The 23,726-nt window shown below is 38.9% G+C and overlaps 1 long non-coding RNA gene across 3 annotated transcripts in view; it reads left to right on the top strand.

Annotated features, from left to right (window-relative positions):
• LOC108542097 (uncharacterized) overlaps positions 1 to 23,726 on the top strand; it is a 114,166-nt gene that overhangs the window by 24,233 nt on the left and 66,207 nt on the right. For 2 of the 3 annotated variants that reach the window (XR_001889165.1, XR_001889163.1), the window contains exons 3-4: positions 4,498 to 4,597; positions 21,769 to 21,899. This is a non-coding gene — a long non-coding RNA (uncharacterized LOC108542097). Of the gene's footprint in view, positions 1 to 4,497; positions 4,692 to 21,768; positions 21,900 to 23,726 lie in introns of those variants that run through there. The other variant, XR_001889161.1, reaches the window with a different exon arrangement.

Raw genomic sequence — 23,726 nt, 5'->3', positions numbered from 1 at the left:
AAAGCAGTTCAGCTCCTCATTTATGAATCAAGAAAGGGAATTTGGGGAGTCTGTGTCTCCCTTGTCTTGACTTGTCCTAGGTAAACCAGGGGGCAGGTATCTGTAAATCTCAGTTCTATGGGTACAGTGGTTATTTGCAGTAAACCCTTTTCCAAAACACAATAGCGTGCTGGATTCCCTGGACATTCACTGTTTTCCAGGATCACAAGGCTCAGGGAGGATTAGACATTGCCAAGCTCAACTCTGGGGCAGGCTAGGGTCTTACTTCTCCCTAGAAAGGCATGGAAGCTGTTGTAAATCCTGGTTCCTGCTTAAGATGGCTCCTTTTGTCTCAGGTCCATGCTGCTCTAGTTGGCTGGTGGAAAGAGGATAACAGGGGGGATCATGGAAGTGACCGCAGGAAGGGCTTGCTTATTGGCCCAGCCCTGACACCAAACTGGCCAAACCTCTAGCCATCCAGACCACTGCAGGCAAATGCCTAACTTACTGAATTTATGAAATTCCCTCTCTGCTGCCTACATTCCCAATAGTGTAATTCACTTACCAGGCTAAATATATTCAGGGAATTCAGAATCTTGATAGCATGAATACTAACTTTCTGGATGACTAATTTTTCTGGTCTCTCTGTATAATGTTAGTATAAGGGGTTGGCTTTTCGAAGGCCAACTTAGCATGGTCATAAAACTTATCCTTATAGTGATCTCCTGATGAACAAAAGAAAGGTTGTGGCCTGGTGTGGTGGCTCACACCTGTAATCACAGCACTTTGAGAGGCTGAGGCAGGTGGATCACTTGAGGTCAAGAGTTCAACACCAGCCTGGCCAACATGGTGAAACCCCATCTCTACTAAAAATACAAAAATAAGCTAGGTGTGGTGGTGAGCACCTGTAATCCCAACTACTTGGGAGGCTCAGGCAGGAGAATCCCCTGAACCTGGGAGATGGAGGTTGCAGTGAGCCTAGATCATGTCACTGCACTCTAGCCTGGGCCACAGAGCTGGAGTTTGTATTTGTGTGCAAGCAACCACCAAGAAATACAGTAGCATTTTTTTTTTCTGCATACATTTAAAAAGTAAAGATCCATATGATGCCAGGCCATTGGCCTGGGAGGCAAGAAAGACTAGCTCAAATAAAATATACTGTTTCTGATTAAGAAAACACTTTTTATTCATATGAAGTATTTATTAGGTATTGGATTTTATAAACTGTTTGGTCCTGGAGTCTTTATTTTAAAAAGGTTATTCTGAATGCATTACCAACTATCCTGTGGAATATTTCACATAAAAGGAAGCAAAAAATGTGTAAATGTAAACAGGCTAATTGTATGCAGATATAAATTATGGATGCTGGTCTTATGAAAAAGCATTGCTGATTTGCAGGGGTCTTACTCAGCAGCTCTGTGTCTTGTCTAAGGGGATATTTAGTATGGCTGTGATGTGCAGAATTTAAAACAAAACTTTGAATTCTGGGGAGTAAAATATAGCCCAATTGTGCTAAGATCACACTGTGGGGAGAATGAGATTTTTATCTACCTTATTGTTCTTGATGTTGACACTCATTAGCTCTGTTATCCTATGTGTGCTCTTGTCTCCAGATGCTGTGCGAGGGCAAAGGTTTGGTCAGGCCTGTTTATGGGTCTGCAATGCTTCTCAGTAGTCACTGCAGGTGACACTGTCTCCAACACTCTACATGGTTTTCATTGCTCAAGTGGGCATGTCATACCCACAGCTAAGGTTAAAAAGGCATCTGGAGTCTAAGGTGATCTAGGTTACTAAAGATTCCACCCCCTGACCCCCGTCACTTACAAAACAAATGAAAACAAAAAACTTATAAAGGATGCTATAGACAAAAGGTAATCATGTAAAATGGTGCAAACAGAAACCTGTGGTGTGATTACCTCTGATGCTGGAAGTGTGCCAGACAACCACCAATTTTTATCTAAGTTATGCCAACACGTTCAATTTTTATCGAAGTTATGCCAACACATTTAACCTTGAGTTAAAGAAACCGCCCATCCCATCCCAAAGCACTGAGGAAATGGGGAAAATGAACAACTTTCTACATGTAAAATAATTGGTCTCATATTTTATGATATGTGACACCGAATGTTGTAGAGATTTATGTGGACAGCATAAACCTTTATCTGACATGTGATGTAAATGCTTCACAGTAAATAATTAACTAGAGCAGCCTGACTTTCCTTTCCAGGAATCAGGTACTGGTTAGTCCAGGGCAGAAAGACAGACTGGAACTATGAACAAAGGCATTTTGTCCTTGTTCTAAATTATGAGTAGTAAACTTAGTATTTAGAAACAATGGGAGTTTCTAAGGTCTATAACGATAAAATATACTTTAAGGTAATTTTAATGCAGTCTGAAGAAGGTAGCCATCATATTAACTCTCTGGAGGAATGGAATAAATTATATAGCAGAGTTCTCCTGCAGGATAGAATAAAAAACACAAAGAAGGCTTGCAGTCAGGCACAGGATCTGCGTTTTCCCTTGAACTGTAATGTTTGTAACTGAGTCACTCACCCTGAGAATGTTTTATGGTTTGAATCTCACTATAGGCCAGATAATCTGGAAGAAGCTTGGCCTTGCTCTTGGTTCTTTTTTAAAACTTGCTCTTCGCCATAATGCTGCTTTTTGCCTACCCTGGTTGAAGAGCTCCTTATAACAAATTTCTCTTCTCAGTAATTTCCAGATTTCTTAGCTGGGACATGATATCCAGGGCCTTTCCAACACAATTTAGTGGGTGACCTAATTTAAATGAACTACATTGTGTCAAAGTGTTAACATGTCGGCTTCTTTGAGCCAAAATACTTAGGTTTCCATTGGTAGCTGAAAAAATGAACTTTAAGCTAGCACTTTGGGGTCATCTATTTAACAAATATTTATTGAGTGTTTTCTGTAAGCAAAAGTGACAGCAAAATATTGTCTTAATAACCTTTTGAGGCCGGGCACAATGGCTCATGCCTGTAATCCTAGTACTTTTGGAGGCTGAGGTGGGCAGATCATGAGATCAGGAGATTGAGACCATCCTGGCCAACATGGTGAAACCCTGTTTCTACTAAAAATGTAAAAATTAGCTGGGTGTGGTGGCATGCACCTGTAATCGCAGCTACTCGGGAGGCTGAGGCAGGGGAATCACTTGAACCTTGGGGGCAGAGGTTGTAGTGAGCTGAGATTGTGTGCACTCCAACCTGGTGACAGAGTGAGACTCCATCTGAAAAAAAAAAAAAACAAAAAAATCTTTTGAGATTGGCATGAGCCCAGTTTTAAGATGATATAATTAAGGTCGCAGATGTTAACGATTTGTTGCTGCCTTTTGCTGTCCTTTGTAATCGGTCTTGGATGTTTTGTGGACAGAAGTCTGTCAAGTAGAGACTAGTAGACGATTTGGTTAATTTCAGATGTGTGCACAGGCTGGGGCATGGTGGCTCGTACCTGTAATTCCAGCACTTGTGGGAGGTCAAAGCGGGAGGATCTCTTGAGACCAAGATTTTCAGACCAGGCTTTGCCACATAGCAAGACCCCCTTCTCTACAAAAAAACACAAAAATTAGCCAGGTGTGGTGGCACATGCCTGTGGTCCCCGTTACTTGAGAAGCTGAGGCAAGAGGGTTGCTTGAGACTAGGAGGTTGAAGCAGCAGTGAGCTGTGACTGTGCCATTGCACTCCAGCCTGGGCGACAAAGCAAGGCCCTGTCTCTGAAAAGAAAAAAAATAAAACCCAATATGTGGGCATCCTGGTCGTATTCCAATCGGAAGTCATGATAATCTGGTTTGACAGTCTCTACTGCCCACGTTGTCCAGGCAATTACCAAGGAGCCCCTCCACTTTCTGCTGGGTAGACTCAGATTTGCTAGTTTGAAAACCGGAGATAGCCATGCTTTTCATAGAAAACACCACCATTCCCTGTCAGTTTAGATCTAAAAGAGGTTCCTGAAAGAGATGGAAGATGGTTTAGTTGTAAGGTGCTTATTCCCCTTCCCCATCCAACAACACCCCAGTAAGCCCAGTAAAAGCCCCTCACCCCGAGGCAGGCATTCACTGTGGGATAATAAAGTTGACAAGTAAATGATAAATTATAGGACATACCTAAATACTGATTTGGTTGGACAAGTTATCTCAGCTCAAAATGTGGACTTATTTACTGAAATCTAAAGTTTAAAACATATGCTTACTACTACTAAGATAACTCTGTAAATGTAACCGAAAAAACCTGTTCATAATGGCTATTGTATCTGAAAATTATTGCTATAATAACTGGAACTCCGTAACATTTTCTTAAAATTCGATGGCTTATTTTCCCTTGATAAAATTCTACTTGTATATGAAAAAAAAGTTTTGATGCTGTAAAAATGTAGTAATAGATTTCTGGAAGATCCCTTCCTTATGGGGCACCTAAGAGCTGAATTATCAAAGAGAACCCAGAGAAGTGGGGGAATTCGTCCAAATGTAGAAGAGCTTAATGAGCTCATCTCTGACTTTTCATCTAGATCTGCAAATGAGCTGAAAGCTGAAGCTGTTTTCACAGGCAGAAAACTGGACTTTGGTGGACAGCCACAAAAGAGTATGTGACCTTTTATTCAAGAAAAGGTGAATAGCTATTTGTGGATACTGGAAATGCGAAGGTAATGTCTACATGCCCCAGGGAAGCAACAGCCCCGAACTCAAGGCCATCTAAGCGTTTTCAAAAGTAAGACTAGATATTAATTTAGACTAGTAAGCAGCAAAGAAAGTTTTACCAAAGCATCAAAAACAGTGCTCTTATTGCTTGTGCAGCTTAATTCTCAAGTTGAGTTTGAACCACAAATTTAGATTCTGCTTTATCATCAAATAAATTAAATGTGATAATTTTGAAGTGGATTCAGTTTTTTTGTTTGTTTGTTTGTTTTTAAGTTTACTACTCTTCTTGATTCCATCCAGAAAATGGAAGAATTTAGATCTCAAAACTACTGGATTCTACTCTTCTTCTCTTCTTCCTTACAGGGTCAGGTCAATTTTAAAATGTTTAAGATCCTAAAAATGAATTATGGGCACTAGAGACTCAAAGTACATATATAACATGCTGTAGCATTTCATATAAATGCTGAATACATTTAATGAGGTAAACTTAAAAGCGGGCATTTTTTTTTTTTTTTTTTTGAAAAATTCAGCACTCCTGTGCCTGGTCTAGAATCCATCAGGCAGTTATAAAATGAAGAGCAGAGGCCAACTGACTGCAAAATGCAAAATATGTTTGTGTATGACAATGGTGTGAAAAGAAAGCTTGTCTTATCTTGTGAGAAATAACTGTGCCTCATGGCTGAGAGGAGCTGTTGAGGATTGGTTCCTCCACTGCATGAACACTCAAGCTTACAGAGTATGTGTAAACTTATGATTTCTGTTGATTTATGTGATTTGTGTCTAATTTATTCATCAGTGAGTGCTGAATAAATACATATGAAACAAGATTTTAAAATATGTGAACCCAATATATAACACATTTCATTACTCAACTTAACACTGATAACCTGATAATTTAGGATACAGCCTGGGCAACATGGCAAGACCCCGTCTCTACAAAAAATAGAAAAAATAAACAAATTAGTCAGGCTTAGTGGTGCATACCTAGAGTCCTAGCTACTCAGGAGGCTGAGGTAGGAGGATCTCCTAAGCCCAGGTCGGTTGAGGCTGCAGTGAGCCGAGATAGTGCCACTGCACAACAGCTTGGGTGACAGAGTGAGACACTGTCTGGAAAAAAAAAAAAAAAAAAAGAAAGATGTGTCATTGGGAATTCAGGAAGGTTTCAGTTCTTCTATTATGGGAATTCAGGAAGGTTTCAGTTCTTCTATTATTAAGCTACCATATTGGACACAGGACAGATATGAAGGTGTATTTGTGAATCGATTGACTAATTTCAGAAGTGTAGTTCAGACTACTCTTTAGAACTCAACTTTCTTTCTTAAACAGTGTCTCTGATGTGGTTCCCCACACATTTATTGGAGCAACTTCTGGTTTTTTTTCAACTGGAAGAGTGTTCTCTAATCTTTACAGAATGTGTCCCTGGGTTTCTTCAGCTTCTAATTTCCTTAGTAATAGGAGAAGAGATCAGATGTTATGCCTAGGACTTGTGCCAGCCCTCTGGGCTCCCAGCTCAGGCTCTGCTAATGACTTTGCTTAGGCCAATACTCTTACACCTCATCGCTCCAATCTCTGCCATCCCTTCTTGGGAATGACAACACAGGGCCTGAAAAAAAATACAAGCTATTCTTAAGTATAATATTGTTACTTCCATGTTATAGCCATTTTTAGATGATCAACACCTATAATTTTATTACTAATAACCACATAAGACATAGCCTTGATTTAGTTGTGGTTAGACTAAATATATATATCTCCATATAGAAATATACTCATTATGACTTTTTCTCATTCTTTTATCTCTTTACTAACCAATATTAGTGTGTATAATCATTTTCTGTTTAATAGATTTAGCCCAAAGCAAAGCCCAAGGAAGTTGAACTGCAATAATGCTTCCTATTTATATATTAAATTACAGTTTGTAAAGCATTTGGAGAATTTTTACACATTTATTGTCCAAACAACTTTGCAAAGTAGTTACAGAGTCAGGTCAATTTAAAATTTAAGATTCTAAAAATGAAGTATGAGCACTAGACACTAAAATGCGTATATAACATGCTGTAGCACTTCACATTCAAATGCTGAATACATTTAACAATGAGGTAAATAAGAAGAGGGCATTTTTCGGAAAAATTCAGTACTCCTGTGCTGTTATCCCTATTTTACAGATGAGGAGAATCAGAGAGGTGAGTGACTTGGCCAAGGTCACATGCCTAGTAAGTGGCAGACCCGGTAGTCAGGTCTCATGGCTACAAATTGGAGTATGTCACAGTACACATGGGGAAGGAGAAGGCCCTATGTAAGCATGTGTATCTCCTTTCATGTTAAATTTCCTCACTAGCAATTTCTTTCTCTTCTCCGTTCCTTCCTCCCTCCCTCCGTCCCCTTTTCTTTCTTTCCTTCTTCTTTTCTCTCTCTTTTTTCCCTCCCTCCTTCCTTCCCTCTCTCTCTTCCTCTTTCCCTCCCTCCCACCCTTCCTTTATTCTTCCCATCTTTCCTTCTTTCAACAACTCTCAGTGGGCATTCATGATGTCCTAGACACTATTCTAAATATTGAAGGTAAAATGATGAAGAAAACAACAAAAAAAGTCAAACTAGGATGTGGAGTACTATAGGAATCAGACTGAGCTTTTTATCTTCCTGGCATAACATGACAAAATATGTACTTCTTGCTCACGGAAATCTGGTGCAGGTTGGAAGCCCTCCTTCTCCTGGGGTTGTACCATCTGAAAAAGGCAGTTCCAAACAGTCATGGCAGCAGGGGAAAATTGCAATGAAGAAGACACCTTGGCTCTTAATAATTTGGTCCAGAAGTGACACAAGTCACTTCTGCTCACAGTCCACGTGGCCTCTGCCATGTGGGGAGGCTGGGGGAATACCAGGGTGAGCAAACTATCCTTTTCATAGCCCCTGTCCTCACAGAGCTTTTAGTCTGTAGGTGGGGAAGGCACAGATAATTAATAAGCGAACAAGTAACTGCAGACAGTGATACGTACAGTAAAGAAAATAGGCAGTGGCAGGTAAAAATAGACAGAGCCCAGAAAAAATTGGGGACATGGAGAAAATCTCTGAGGCTTTACCCTTGTGGGAGGGCATCCAGGAGAGATGTGTCCAGGAAATGGGAGATAATATATGTGGGATGTTTTAAGCCACTAAGTTTGTGGTAATTTATCATGCAGCAGCATGAAAATACTACAAACAGTGTCATGGTTTTCTTTTAATCTGTTAGTTAATATCATACTTAAGTTTTTATTGTGGGCTTTTTTGACTTCTTCTTTAATAGTTTGTTAAAATTGGAATACATGCAAAAAGAATATTTAAAATGTATGTCACAAATATAAAGTAAAACAATAATTCAAATACCTCCTAGCTTATGAGATAGACCAATCCTCAGAGAGTCCCTGGGTATTCCTCCACAAACCCCCGAATATCAGAAGTAAACAACATCTTGAATTTTTTTGTCTACTACTCCTCTGCTTGTTTTTGCAGATTTACCACATCCTTTAAACAGAGTCTCATTTTGCTTTGCACACCTTTGACCATTTTATGAATGAATCATACTGAAGATGTTCTGCAAATTGCTTTAGTTTTTCACCATTGTGTTTAGAACATCATCAGCTATGTTGATGTGTGTAGCTTTATCTTATTAATTTTTTTCTTTTCTTTTTTTTTTTGAGACAAAGTCTCGCTCTGTCGCCTAGGCTGGAGTGCAGTAGCGCGATCTCGGCTCTCTGCAACCTTCGCCTCTCAGGTTCAAGCGATTCTCCTGTCTCAGCCTCCCAAGTAGCTGGGACTACAGCCACATGCTACCACATCTGGCTTATTTATTTATTTATTTATTTGTTATATATTTTTTAGTAAAGACGGGCTTTCATAATGTTGGCCAGGTTGGTCTCGAGCTCCTGACCTCAAGTGATCCGCCTGCCTCAGCCTCTCAAAGTGCTGGGAATACAGGTGAGTTTATTTATTTATTTTTCATTTCCAGAGAATATTTCATCTTATGAGTATACCATGATGTATTTATCTATTCTTCTCTCCAGGGACATTTGGGTTGTTTATTTCCAGGATTTTTTCTGTTATAAACATCACTAGGATGTACATTCTGGTCTATGCCTGCCAGTGAAATAGCTGGATCATAAGTTATGCACATTTTCAACTTTTCTAGGAAATGTCAAATTATTTTCTGAAGTGTTTGTATCCAATTACACTCCCACCATTGGTTTGTGAGAGTTCCCACTATTACATTCTTGCCAAAATGTGTTACTATCAAGTGTTTTTTAACTTTTGCCAATCTGGCGAGTGTGCGATGATATCCCTTTGGTTTTGTTTGGCATTTTCACAATTAATCCTGCTGTCGAGTCTTCTCTTCCTAGATGGCTGAGATGCCGTTTGCATTTCTTCTTAATGTGAGGGGCCTCAAAGTCGTGGATTGAATCAGTTAGGGTCCCAGAAGGAAACAAGCAGCACACCCACACGGAGGAATTGGAGGAGATTTTAATAAAAAGATGATTTACAAAGTTGTGGGCCAGATCCCAAAGCAGGTAACAGTGCTGCTACTCGTTACACTCTTAGGCTGGAAGGTGTGAAGGAAGGGAGTGGTAACGGCCCTGATTCGATCCCTGGGGAGGCGACCAGAGGTTGTAATGGGAGCTGTGCAGGATGCAGTCAGCCTCAGGTGGCCCCATCAGGAAAGAGGTGTAAGGGGATGGGAAAGATAAACTCTCTGACCTCAGTCTTTGTCTTCCCTCTCATCTCCTGCCAGTGTTTCCGTGGTTTGACCCCCCAGGAGCCACAGGGACCAGGGAACCTGCTGCTATGATCCTTACAGGCCCAGAACAGGGTGGAGAAAGGAGGAGAATGGGTCTGAGGGGCAACATGAAAGTCTCCAGCCAATATGCTGCTTTTCTACTGAATTGGTTGAATTTATCTTAGTGATGTGTATGTGTTATAGAAGCACAGATGTTTCTTTAGCCTCTGCCCAGCTGATTTCTGTGTGAGAATCCCACACCTTTACCAAGTACCCATTTGCTATTTGGCGTGAAGTGTTTCTCTACACTGAGTTACAATTTGCCTTCCTAAAACATGCTGTCATCAATCATGTTCCAATTCCCCTGAAAGAATGGGCCTTCAAAATCCAGAAGACATATTCCTAGGTATTTTTTTGTGTATGGCTCTTGTAAATGAGATTCCATTTTTGTTTAATTCTGTTTGAATGTTATTGGTGTATAGAAATGCTACTGATTTTGTATATTGATTTTGTATCCTGAAACTGAAGCCATTTATCAGTATTAGGAGCCTTTTGGCAGAGTCTTTGGTGTTCTGTAGGTATAGAATGCTGTCATCAGTGCAGAGAAACGGTTTGACTTCTCTTTTCCTATTTGGGTGCCTTTTATTTCCCTCTCTTGCCTGAATGCTCTTGGCTAGGACTTCTAGCATTATGTTAAATAGAAATGGTAGAGCAAGTGTCCTTGTATTGTTTCACTTAAAGGAATGATTCCAGCTTTTGCATGTTCAGTGTGATGCTGGCTGTGGTTTGTAATTAGATGGCTCATTATTTTGAGGTGTGTTTCTTCAGTGCCTTGTTTGTTAAAGGTTTTTTTTATCATGAAGGGATACTGCATTTTATTAAAACTTTTTCCATGTCTGTTGAGATGATCATATGGTTTTTGTCTGTAATTCTGTTTATGTGGTAAATAACACTTACTGATTTGCATATGTTGAACCAACCTTGCCTCCCAAGAATGAAGCCTACTTGATCCTGGTGAATTAACTTTTTGTTGTGCTGCTGCATTTGGTTTGCCAATATTTTGTTGAGGATTTTTGCAGGTATATTCAGCAGTAATATTAGCTGGCAGTTTTCCTTTTTTATAGTTTGTTGGCCAGGTTTTGGTATCAGGGTGATGCTGGTTTCATACAATGGCTTAGGGTAGAGGTCCTGCTCCTCAATTTTTTTGGAATAGTTTTAATAGAATTGGTATCAGGTCTTGTTTGTACTTCTGGTAGTTCAGCTATAAGTTCATCTGGTCTGGGGCTTATATTGATAGGTAGGTTTTTGTTAATAATTCAATTTTGGAATTTGATACTGGTCTGTTACAGTGTTTCAATTTCTTCCTAATTCAATCTTGGAAGGTTGTGTGTTTACAGGAATTTATCCATTTCCTCTAGATTTTCTAGTTTGTGAGCATAGAGGTGTTCATAAAAGTTTCTGAAGATCTTTCCGTGGGATTGGTCGTAAGGTCACCTTTATAATTTCTCATTGTGCTTATTTGGATATTCTCTTATTTTTTCTTTGTTAATCTATCTAGTAGTCTATCAATCTTGTTTTCCTTTCAAAGAGCCAATTTTGGTTTTGTTGATTCTTTGTATGGATTTCTGGTTCTCAATTTCATTCATTTTTGTTCCAATTTTAGTTATTTGTTTTTTCTGTTAGCTTTGGGGTTAGCTTGTTGTTGTTTTTCTAGTTTCTCTTGCTGTGTAACCAAGGAGGTAAAGGATCTCTACAAGGAAAATGACACAATACTGCTGAAAGAAATCATAGGTGATATAAATAAATGGAAAAACATTCCATATTCATGGATTAGAAGAATCAATATCATTAAAGTGGCCATACTGCCCAATACAATCTATAGTTCAATGCTAATCCTATCACACTTCTAATGTAATTTTTCACAGAATTAGAAAAAACTATTCTAAATTCATATGGAACCAAAAAGAGCCCAAATAGCAAAAAGAACAAAGCCAGAGGCATCACATTATCTGACTTAAAACTGTAGTATAAAGCTACACTAACCAAAACAGCATGTCACTGATACAAAACCAGACACATAGACCAATGGAACAGAATAGAGAACTCAGAAATAAAGCCACACACCTACAACCACCTGATCTTCAACAAAGTTGACAAAAGTAAGCAATGGGGAAAGAACTCCCAATTCAATAAATGAGTGCTGGGATATCTGGTTAGCCGTATGCAGAAGAATGAAAGTGAACCCTTACTTTAAGATAGATTAAAGATGTAAACATAAGACCTCAAAGTATAAGAATCACAGAAGAAAACCTAGGAAATATCATTTTGGACTTTGGCTTTGGGAAAGAATTTATGACTAAGTCCTCAAAGGCAATTGCAACAAAAACAAAAATTGACAAGTGAGACCTACTTAAGTGAAGCTCCTCCATTAAAATAGGTCTCAAGAAAAAGAAACTAGCAACAGAATATTCAGACAATCTATAGAATGGAAGAAAATATTTGAAAACTAGCCATACAAGAAAGGTCTAGTATCCAGAGAATCTATAAAAAGCTTAAACAATTGAACAAGCAAAAAAAAAAAAAAAAAAAAAAAAAAAAAAAAAAAAAAAAAAAAAAAAAAAGAACGAATAAATAACTCCATTAAAAAATGGGCAAAGACATGAACAATCACTTATTAAAAGAAGACATATAAGCAGCCAATAAACATATGAAAAAAATGCTCCACATCGCTATCAGAGAAATGCAAATTGAAATCACAATGAAATACCATCTCACACCAATCAGAATGGCTACTAAGAAAAGTAAAAAGAATAACAGATGCTGGTGAAGCTGTGGAGAAAAGAAACACTTATACACTGCTGGTGGGAAGGTAAATCAGTTCAGCCACTATGGAAAGCAGTCTGGAGATTTCTCAAAGAACTTAAAACAGAACTACCAACAATCCCATTGCTAGGTATATATCCAAAGGAAAATACATGGTTCTACGAAGAAGACACATGCATTTGTATGTTCACTGCAGTGCTATTCACAATAGCAAAGACATGGAATCAACCCAGGTGCCCATCGATGGTGGATTGGATGAAGAAAATGTGGTACATCTACACCATGGAATATTACACCATCATAAAAAAGAACGAAATCATATCCTCTGCAGCAACATGGATGTGGCTGGGGACTGCTATCCTAAGCAATTTAATTCAGGAACAGGAAACCAAATACTGCCTATTCTCACTTATAACTGGGAACTAAGCATTGGGTACTTGTGGACATAAAGATGGGAACCACAGACACTGGGGGCTACCAGAGTAGGGAGAGAAGATCCTAGAGCAGGGAGAGAAGAAGCAGGGCAAGGGCTGAAAAACTACCTTTTGGGTACTATGCTCACTACCTGGGTGACAGCATCATTTGTGCCCCAAACCTCAGTGTCATGCAAACACCCATGTAACAAACCTGCACGTATACTGTCTGAATCTACAATAAAAGTTGAAATTACCTTAAAAAATCCCAGACTCAGAAAACACTCTCAGGCCATCTTTATTTCTCCAATGCTGCTCCCTCAACTTATTCTTTTTAGCACTCATATTAGATTGATGGCTCATACAGAGCTTGTAGTTCACTAACTGCCACTGCCAACACCCATTCCATGTGAGCTGCTATCAAACCTCATCTTCTCCATCCTTCTCATATGCAAATTAATTTTAAAACTAAATTCTCACTGTACATTTATGTCTGTTCTATTTTATTTGAGTTGATTCCAATCTTGGACATATTCCTGTTGGAAACTGTATAAATTTGATTCATAAAATGTATTAGCCCTTTTTCCTGGCTTTTATACAATCTTTATTAATGTGGATTTTGATTTAAATGTAAACTTAAATTCAAATGTGGCTCTACCACATTATGGCTTGGTATAACTTTCTTATCTTTACCGAGATTAATCTTCTCATTAATGGAAAAGCAATAATATCTATCTTGTACGGCTATTGTTCATTATTTTCAAAAAACATTGGAGCATAGAGAAAATTAATTAAGATAACATGTGAAAATGCCTTCACAATAGCCACTCTGCAGTGCAATGGAAGTGTGGATTTAAACATCCAATGAGCTTTCCTTTTGTGTTTTACCAAGTGCCAGACCTTTGCCCTGGCTCACCTCGGCATTCGTCTGCCTAAAGTGATATTGGGATTTGTTACAGCTGAAAGGCAGAGAGAAAAGGCAATCAAAATAAGGTTATGCAGCAAGAGAGTCATTTTCCCAGGCCAACTATTGCAGTGAGAAAATGATTTGTTCTTCCACATTGCTTTTTTCTCCTTCTACAGTCAATGGAAATTCTCAATAAACAGCATTGTCCTATATAGTGCAGGAGAGAGAGAGCTTGTCCACCACTAGGGCTTACCTGGAATTAGAAAGGAAATTATGGCATAGATAAAGTTCAAACAAACAAACAAACAAACAGCCAAAAAGCCTGTCCTCTTTCCAGTTCTAGGGTCTGTGGGAAGAAGTAAAAACTCCTGATTTCCCCACTTTGTACTTTGGCCCAGAAGGGAGAAGATAGTTTAAATAAGAGAAGGGAGACCCCCATGGCATAAGGTCTTTCCCTTCTGCTCATCTGGGATGTTGAGAGCAGACTGACAAACTCTCCTACACCCATGTGGAGCAAAGGAAGAGGAAGCCTAGATGGCCCTGTGCCAGCAGGGACATCACCAGAGAGAGGCCAGCTCAGACATCACTTCAGCTTCATGTTTCAACTCCTAGTGTTAGTCCAGAGGAAACAGAAGTCACTCCCCAGAACAACTGACACTACCCTGCTGCCATGGAAGTGTCTTAGCCGTACATTCTCTCTACACTCAGCGATAACTTAGGTTTCAAAATTGGAAGAGCATTTCCTTTAAATGGGACTAACTATATTAACATAATAGAGTAAATTCAAACTGAAGTGGATTCACAGTTAAATTTTTATCTACTTATTAGTAGATAGAGGGTCATAAAGAGAATAGCTACACATAAGATAAACTATTTATCTTTGCACAACTAGGATGTAGTAGAAGATGGGGGTTTTTTTATCCTTCTTCAGTAGAAATTTAATAAATGTTAATTTCTCATCTTTCAATTTTTCTCTGTCAGCAAATTAAAAAAATTGTTTCATAGCCCCAGTCTAAATATAGGATGCTACATTTTTATTGAGGATAGATGACAGGCTTGCCCTTGATAATTTCCACTTTTGCCTTTGTATTTTCAATTTATTTCTTTTTTATTTTCTGTTTTAAGCTAGAAACAACTCAAATCGGCTTAAACAAGCAACCAAAAAGGCTATTTTAAAAATCTGTATATTCTGAACATTCTAGGGACTTTTTTCAGGTATAGTTGACTCTAGGTTTAGGGTGTGTGAGGACTTGGTATTTATTCATTTAATCTTTCCGCTTTACTTTACACATATGGGCCTCAAGCCCAGACTGGCTGCCTCCACATGATGACCCTTAGCAGTTCCAGGTTAACATTCTACCATTGTCAAGGACGGTGCCAAAAGAATGCTTTGACGCTAGCAGTTTGCAAAAAAAATGTCCTGGAACTGTTCAGTTAGCATGTCTGGGATCTCTTGCCTACCCTTGAGACAACTGCTCTGGCTAGTGGGATGGAGTTACCTATATGGTCAGGCCCGAGTCAGGTACCCACCTGTAGAGCCAGGGAGTCAAGTCAGCTTCATCTGAACCGCATGGATTAAAGGTGGGAGGAGACAGTTTCCCAAGGAAATCAGGTTGCTGTCATCACAAGAGGGGACTGGGTGCTGGACAGGAAAACCCTGCACACTCTGCCCACCAAATGCTTTCTCCGGGGTCTGTCCATAGCTCGCTCTCTGTGATTCCCAAAGGTTCCCCTTGGAAGGTTCCACTACGTAGGTTCACCTTCGAATGTTCCCCACACAAGTGTCTCCACTAAGATTTCATGATTGCAGCTGCTGCTGCTTTCAGTAGCACGTGATGTGATCTGAGAGGCCTGAAGCCCTGAGTTTCCCTAGTCTTCAATGGGGAATGGTCTTCGCCTCTCTAGAAAAGGCCGCTTTCCGGATTGAATACTCCACCATGGGGAGTGGTGAAATGGCGCAGGGAGACCCCGGGGGAGCATCCTTCCCCACCTGGCCCGTGGAACCCGCAGGTGGTAAATGTGGTGGCAGAGCCTCCTTACCTTGTACTCCAGGCCCTCTTACTTGTGTAGAGCTCGGCTTCTTGCTCTATGGACTTTGCCTTTTCTGGATGAAGACCATCCTTGATGAACTCTAAAGTCAGTCAGTGTTGAATGGGTGAGGAAAATGCAGAATGAAAGCAGTAAAGAAGGACTTGAGTAAGTCTGCCTTCTCTGTATTAATATTAGACTCTCTGCCTCGGCCGTAGAGAAAATCACTGACGTGCTTGCTAGAAGCAGCTCTGAAAGAAGTTTTTGTAAAATGCCTTTTACCCCGTCAAAGGCCCAGCTCATTTGGGGCTAAGGTTTCCTGCATCCACCATGGGCTTGAACGCGAGGCTTGGGGAAAGCGGGGACAACGTTGGAAAGAATGAGGCCTGAGAATGAGTTAGTGCCGCCTCATGGGCGTCACCACATCCCTGCAGGATGCAGTGTCTTTATTCGTAATACAAGGGTGTTGGACTGCTGTATCTTGAGGATCCCTTGCGCTAAATTTCCATCTTTGAGAGACGGTGGCACTCTTACCTTTGAATTTTTGAGAGAAATCTCTGTGAATGTGCCCTGGGGTCTTGCATGCCTCTCAACATTCTCCTCGGGAGGTCACAGGCGGGGGTCTCATCAGGTGAGAAGGACAAAAGCAGCCCTGGCCGCCGTCGTCAGCTGAGAGTTGGCCGGTGCTACTCAGCCAGGGCGCTGAACACGACATGCCAGGGAACGCCACAGGGATCGCTCAGTGACCCAAGGCGCTGAGGCCCTCCGCAGTCATAGCTCACTGTGGATCAGAACACTGCACATAGCACAGAAATGACCAGCTTTCCCCCTCCCAGTTAACAGGGCTGTCTGCTGCAAATTTAGCCCTGCTCCTAGATAAAAATTATTAAAATATCCAACTATTAAACTACCCCTACTTTTTGACAATACCCATTCCAGAGCAAAATTGTGCTTCCTTAAACCCTGAGGAGACGTAACGTAAATCCAAATCTCTAAGGACCCCTCACCCCCTGCCACCCCGTTCCCCATGGTATTAGCATATAAGCCCACCTTTGACTCCAGGTGTGTCCCTGGTGGTCTTTAGTTGGTGAGTTTGACAGAAGAGTCCAGCTCTCTCACAGCTCTTTCATTTTTGTCTCTTGAGTAGAATATCACAGCCTCCTTTTTCTGGAATCACACTTTTAGAATGCTGGAGTAGGTGTCAGACCAGATTCTGTTTTCTCTTCCTGGATTCCTGTACTACAGAAGGACTGGTCACTTTGTGGCCATTCCCTCTATTTCTCCCACAGCATTAAAACTGTCTTTTCCTTCTGGAGCTGAATCAGTCAAAAGGCATGGTTCCTCTCCTGAATTTTGCTATATTCCAACTCTAGCTTCAATACAGGAGCATTGGGGTATTTAATATAATAAATATCAGTGCCAGGATTTTACCCTCAGTAACTCTACGTTGGCCCTGTAGCTACCATGATCATATAATTTATTATCCAAACCAAGACGCTCTGGAGATGTGTAATAAGTATGCCACATAAGCAGGTGTAAACTGGGCTGTCCCCAGCAAACTAGAGTATAAAGTCAACTTTCCTGTGCTCAACACCACCCATGTGAATCCCTTGGGAGGGACTGGTGCTGCAGGAAGTCAAACCAGCTTCTGGGACTGAGCAGCCAAAGTGTAGGCTCCAAGAATTTCAGCATTCTCCAGTCACTGTTCAGACAAAACTTTGAGAGGTGCTGCAGGAAGTCAAGCCAGCTTCTGGGACAGAATGAGTTTTCTAACAGTTGTCCTAACAGCTGAGTTCCCCCATCACCAGACCGGGATACTTGTCTCTTGCTTGTTTTGTGAAAAGAGTTTTGTCTCTATTTCTCATGTGACACATAAATACAGAACATACAACTTTTCTTTCTTTCTCCTTTTTGGAATAGGTAATCTATGAAAGGATGGGAGGGATTTGAGGCCTTCTATATATATATATATAGAAATAAACATATATATATGTTTATTTTCTGAGTTTCTCATACTTTTTTCTTTTTTTCATGTAGATCCATCTTTCGTTCTATTTTATTCATATTTATGCTTCTTTTTAATCTTATTGTTTTAATTCATTTTGCATAAAACAAATTCTATTTTTTTCTAGTTCTATTGCTTTTCCTATAATTCCAAGAATATTTTTGTTTACCTTAAAATGGTATTCATTCATTTAGCAGAGAGTTCCTCTGGGATATAGTACCATAACCCAACTGTCCTCTGCTCCCAAGCTCTCCAGCCCATGTCTCTGGATCTAGTCTTCACCTAAAATTAATGGAGTCAATTTTGTGAAGCCATCTTTCAAGAATGATGCACCCTACTTTACTCTCTATTTTCTGTTGTATTTATAGCATTTGTAGGTTGCAACACACAATTTAGTGCTTGTTCACTGCTAAGTTTCTTTCTCTACTTTGTGTTTGTTAGAATTCTTTCTTCCTCTAGATTTTTGAGCATGTTTTGGCAGAAGATAGGTTTTCTGCTTTTGTGTGTGTCCACATTAGTTAGCAGTGCAGTGCTGGACACATAACCAAGGATCAAAGAATATGTGCACCTCCATGGTTAGTTTCTCTAAATTCAATAACTGCAGCATAAACGTTGTTTCCTCTTACGTGAAAAGTCTGCAGATCCTTATTCTTTCGTTGCTATTCCTTCTGCATGCACAGTTCAACATCATCTTCATTAAATCTCGTTTCTAATATCTCCTGTTGGTGGGTACTTATTTCAGCCTTTTAAAAATTGTATCAGATTTTTCTGATAAATATCTCACACCAACTCCCTTCTAAGCTTCAAGTTTTTAACTTAGTCTGTTTAACTAACTTTCAGCCTAGTTAACTAACTCTAGTCAATATGGGACATTTGACGATTAATTATTAGCCCATTTCTTGTGCAAATATTTATATCTTTTGACTTTTTTTTTTTTTTTACTTCATATGAATAGCACATTATGTATGTTCTCATTTCTACTGTCTGATGAGTTCTCTGTGCAGCCCTGCTATGGTGATTGGCTTGTATCAGCCAAAATGTTTTGTTTCTAATGCAATTTTCTTGGATTCTCCATGAATTGATGGGGTGACTCACAGCTGAATAAGAATGGTTCATTGGCAGACTCATTTTATTTTATGGTATCTCCCTCCACCTTTGCTTCAGATGGCCTGTAACATATTCATAGGATTCGCGGAGCCCTGAATATTTGGCTATTTTACTTTCTCCCACATACATTGTCACCCAATGTGACAGAATGACAGGGTATCCCTGGGATAGTAAAAACAGAGAGGCAATATTAGCATTAAGAGGTAATATTAGCATTATGCAGCATTATCGTTTGAAGGTGCATAAGGTTGACACAGTAATCTCAAAAGGTTTAAAAGCACAATGACAGAACCTGTAATGTTTATTAACAGGCAGAGATAAATGATAATTCAGTGGTTGAAATGCTGGGGCTGAACACAATCAATTTGGATTAGATGCACATTACCAAATTGATATCTTTTATTTCTGCATAATGTTGTATCATGAATCAGAATTTTATTTATGACACTTGACTACAGAGGCAATTGAAATTCTGAGTTCACCCTAAATTACTTATTAACGGAAAAAGTACAACAGGTTTTCATATTTCAAAACACACTAGGTTACTTAAAGGTAACTATTTAATCATACTTTAAAGAAATTTGGACAGCCAATGAATTTAATTTCACCTGGGGATAATGTTTCACAATGTCAGAGGGAGAACTTTACTATATCACGCTGGAACTATGACAATTCACTTTTTATGTATGGATAAAGGATGATGCAATGAACAATACTTGCCTAGCAAAAAGGCAATCATAGAATACACATGATAGTAAAAGATGGTTGGTATTAACTTGGCCTACCTTGCAGATAAAAGGTTTTGAAATAGTCAATGACAATGATATCTGGCATAATCCAGAAAGCAATACGACTTTCCTGGGGCCTCCCAGGAGGGAAGTTGCCAGTGGGGACTTAGGAATTTGAGGGATATTCATGAATGTATTTAGCAAGGGAGAGTTACATCAGGTGTGAACTGTCAGTTCAGAAAGACCAGTCCGTGGAGCAGATGTCTCTGATCTACAGAGGAACTGACTGCCTTGAATTAAGTATATTTCCTGCTAAATCAAATTATTTTAAAATTTTTCTGTTGAAAGTTATTTATTTATTTATTTATTTATTTACTTTTAGATGAAGTTTTACTCTATCACCCAGGCTGGAGTGCAGTGGCATGATCTTGGTTCACCGCAACCTCTGTCTACCAGATTCAAGCAATTCTCCTGTCTCAGCCTCTCGAGTAGCTGGGATTACAGGCACCTGCCACCACATCTGACTAATATTGTGTATTTTTAGTAGACACGGGGTTTTACTATGTTGGCCAGGCTGGCCTCAAACTCCTGATCTCAAGTGATTAGCCCTTCATGGCCTCCCAAAGTGCTGGGATTACAGGCATGAGCCACTGTACCTGGCCAGTAATATTTAAATAATTCTGACATATGTTACTTTACTACTTCCACTTAATACATCCTACTGGTATCCAAGAGGATATATTAATACTGAAATACTATTTAAAACAAATGTACCTGGCACGTGAAACAATTACTCATCACCGCTATCCCCTCTCCATTATGATTATTGAAAAAGCATCTGCACTTGATGAATTTCAAAGCACAGCTCAGAGGGATTGAAGTGATTTCTAGAAACATATTTTCAAAGACACATCTTAGAGAGACTAGAAAATATTAAGCTTGTCTGTTTAAGAAACTCCACACAAATACAAGAATTTATAGCATTCATCCTGGAGCGGTGGCTCACACCTGTAATCACAGCAGTTTGGGAGGCCGAGGCAGGCAGATCACTTGAGGTCAGGAGTTCGAGACTAGCCTGGCCAACATGGTGAAACCCCATCTCTACTAAAAATACAAAAAATTAGTTGGGTGTGATGATGTGCACCTGTAATCCCAGTTAGTTGGGAGGCTGAGGCAGGAGAATTGTTTGAACCCTGGGAGGCAGAGGTTGCAGTGAACCAAGATTGTGCCACTGCACTCCAGCCTAGGCAACAGAGCAAAACTCCATCTCAAAAAAAAAAAAAAAAAAAAAAAAAAGAAAGAAAGAAAAGAAAGAAAAAAAAGAATTTATAGCATTCTAGGGTATATTACATTAAAAAGAAGTGCGTGAATCATAAAATAGGTTGGGGCATTGTAAAGTATTTAAATTCGTATTAAAATTGATTTTTTTCATTATTACTGGGCTACTATTTTTCTTTTAAAATATATTTAGCTAATTTTTATAATATACAATTTCAATTAGGTAGGAAGTAGATAGAATAATAAATATTTCCATCTTAGCCTCTTCTATACTTTCTATCAAATTTATTTTATTGAAGGTTTTCTTCTTTGGTTTAATCACTTCATTCATGATCCCAGAATTTACTATCTTAATGTCTTAGAGATTCTTTAGTGTCTAAGAAGTTGTCTTCATTTACTCATTTTTCATAGGCAAGACCCCTAATGTCCAGCTTCCCTGTGTTGTTGCAATTTCTTAACGTTTTGCTATGGAGTGACTAGCATTTGTATTAACCTGTTTGTCATTTTCTTTCTTCCACTTATCTTGACCCTTCATCAATCCCTTATTTTTCCTTCTGTTGCTCCCCACTCCCTCACTCAAAGAATTACTGTTTTATTTTTACCCCAAACTTTCTAATGTTAAATGAATCCCATATGACCCTGCTACTCTCCAGATTCAATTACATTTCAGAAACATTCAGGGTCTCTTTGTTTCTTCATATCTCTCAAACTTCATACATTATGATTTATTTCAGGCATTTATTTTATTACTATATCCATGCATCTCCCATATCAATTTCTTTTTAATTCTCTTTTACACATGTAGTGTCTTTATAAGATACTATACCTAAACACCATGCGGAAAGACAGAGCATAAACGGTTTTGCCAAATATGAAGAAAAGAAATGAACAGGGTGATGGGAGTGAGAGCAGGGAATTTTAGAGTTTACAGTAACAAAAATACCTACAACCACTTATTTGGGGCCCAAATGATTATTCTCATATTATGTGATTTTAAAAAGTCTCAGAAAGGTAAATGAGTTTAATTAATGTCATACAACTAGCAAATGGCAACATAGGGACATAAAGTAAAAGTTTCTTAATTTGACAATCATTGTCTTCCCTTTAGATTGCACCACCTTCTTCTGTGGACAAATAGATTCCAAATCTCCTGGCTTCTGGTTCTTTGTGGCACACTTTAGCTCACTGACACATGTTGCCGAAGGTGGTATAACAGGCTGAAAGTGAACTGCCTTTGAGGTAAGGCTATATACCATTTCAAGGGTAAGCTATGGAACAGTAGTTATCATGATTCAAACAGCTCTGCATTTAACACTAAATTCTAGGGTTATTCTGATAGAACCCTTGTGTTCCTCTAGGGGATGAAATTAGAGCATAATCCTGATAGAAGCCTCTCCATATATCTGGTTTTAAATGAGAGCGACATTAGAAGTCCTTGGGAGTTTATAACCTAGGATGACTGATATGGAATTTAAGCAAAGTGAATAAAAATATTGCTTAAAAAATGAAAGGAGATTCAAATTCAATGATAAGAAAACTTAAAATTAAAATGACACTGGTTTCCTGTTTAGGGTGTTTTAAAAATTAAAATGTTACTTGTAGGAATAAGAGATGTTTGGTTAGATTGTGTTTTATAGGGAGTGGGCCCAATACCTTCAGTTTGTGAGCTATGATGGATGTAAGACCCCAGTGGTTAAAGAGTGAATGGGGAATGAAGGCATGAGTGGAGCAGTTACAGGCTTTTATTTTGCGTAACCTGGCTACAAAGAAAATTAAGAAAAGAGCAGGTTTTAAGGAGACACAAAAACAAGAGAGTGCATTTTTTTCCTTTAAAATGTTAATGTTAGAGAGATATCAACATGTTTCTAGACTATGGTACAGAAGTTAGGAGAGGGCAGTTTAGCTTTTGTTAGTAGATGGTAGGTAATTTAGATTAATATTTTATGAGAATTAGAAAACTTACACCAGAAATAATCTGCTTAAAGATCTAACAATGCAAGGAAGAATTCTGAGGCCACGATCTCACAAAAGACAGAAACCTACAAAAGTGATCGTAGGTTTTTCACTAGGGATATCTACTGATTTCAGGAGATACAATTAAGAAGCTGAGAAGCTGAGAAGCTGAGAAGAGCTTTTGCTAGACAATTACAATTAGGATTATAAGAAATAGAGTCCAAATACCACAGAAATCCAGGGTGTCTAGCAATTAATGAGGCTTTGGGTAGGGAATGAGAACAGCATCTTAGAAGTAAGATTTTTGGTCAGATTCATCTCTATTGGGACTAAATCCCTTATTGGCTGATGTTATCCTAAATTGCTAATGCTGTTAGCCACCTGCCGGAAATAAGCTTATATTTTCCTTGGAGGAAGAGTAGCACAATTCTGGTCATAAAATTATTTATAAAATAAAATTTCAAGAATTCAGTCAAAAATAAATAATCAAAGAGACATGAAAACATGACTAAAATTCACAAGAAGCAGGTAAGGGCATGAGATTACATGAAAATCATGTAACAGAGTAATCAAAGAATAAAATATTCTTTAAATCTTCAAAGTCATAACAAATAAGCCAGAGAATTAGAATTGAGAATTATGACAGAGAATAAGAAATTAAAAATAGAAATTTTAGAACTGAAAAATACAACAATCACAGTTAAGATGTCAATGAATGAATTCAATAGCACCTTAGACACAACTGAAGAGAGAATCAATAAATCAGAAGACAGACATAAGAAAACTATTGATTTTTTGGGGAGGCAGATCACTTGAGGTCAGGAGTTCCAGACAAGCCTGGCCAATGTGGCAAAACCCCATCTCTATGAATAATACAAAAATTAGCCAGGCATGGTGGCACACACCTGTAATCAAGAGGCTGAGGCAGGAGAGTCACTTGAACCTGGGAGGCAGAGGTTGCAGTGAGCTGAGATGGTGCCACTGCACTCCAGTATGGGTAACGGAGCAAGACTCTGTCTCAAAAAACAAAACAAAACAAAACAAAAACAAACAAACAAACAAACAAACAAAAAATCTACTGATTTTTGTATGTTGATATTGTATCCTGCAACT

The sequence above is a fragment of the Rhinopithecus bieti genome, unplaced genomic scaffold (assembly GCF_001698545.2).
Source record: "Rhinopithecus bieti isolate Rb0 unplaced genomic scaffold, ASM169854v2 scaffold_1583, whole genome shotgun sequence".
Classification (NCBI taxonomy): domain Eukaryota; kingdom Metazoa; phylum Chordata; class Mammalia; order Primates; family Cercopithecidae; genus Rhinopithecus; species Rhinopithecus bieti.
The sequence above is the reverse complement of the archived record's forward strand: the minus strand, read 5'-3'. Positions and strand labels throughout refer to the sequence as shown.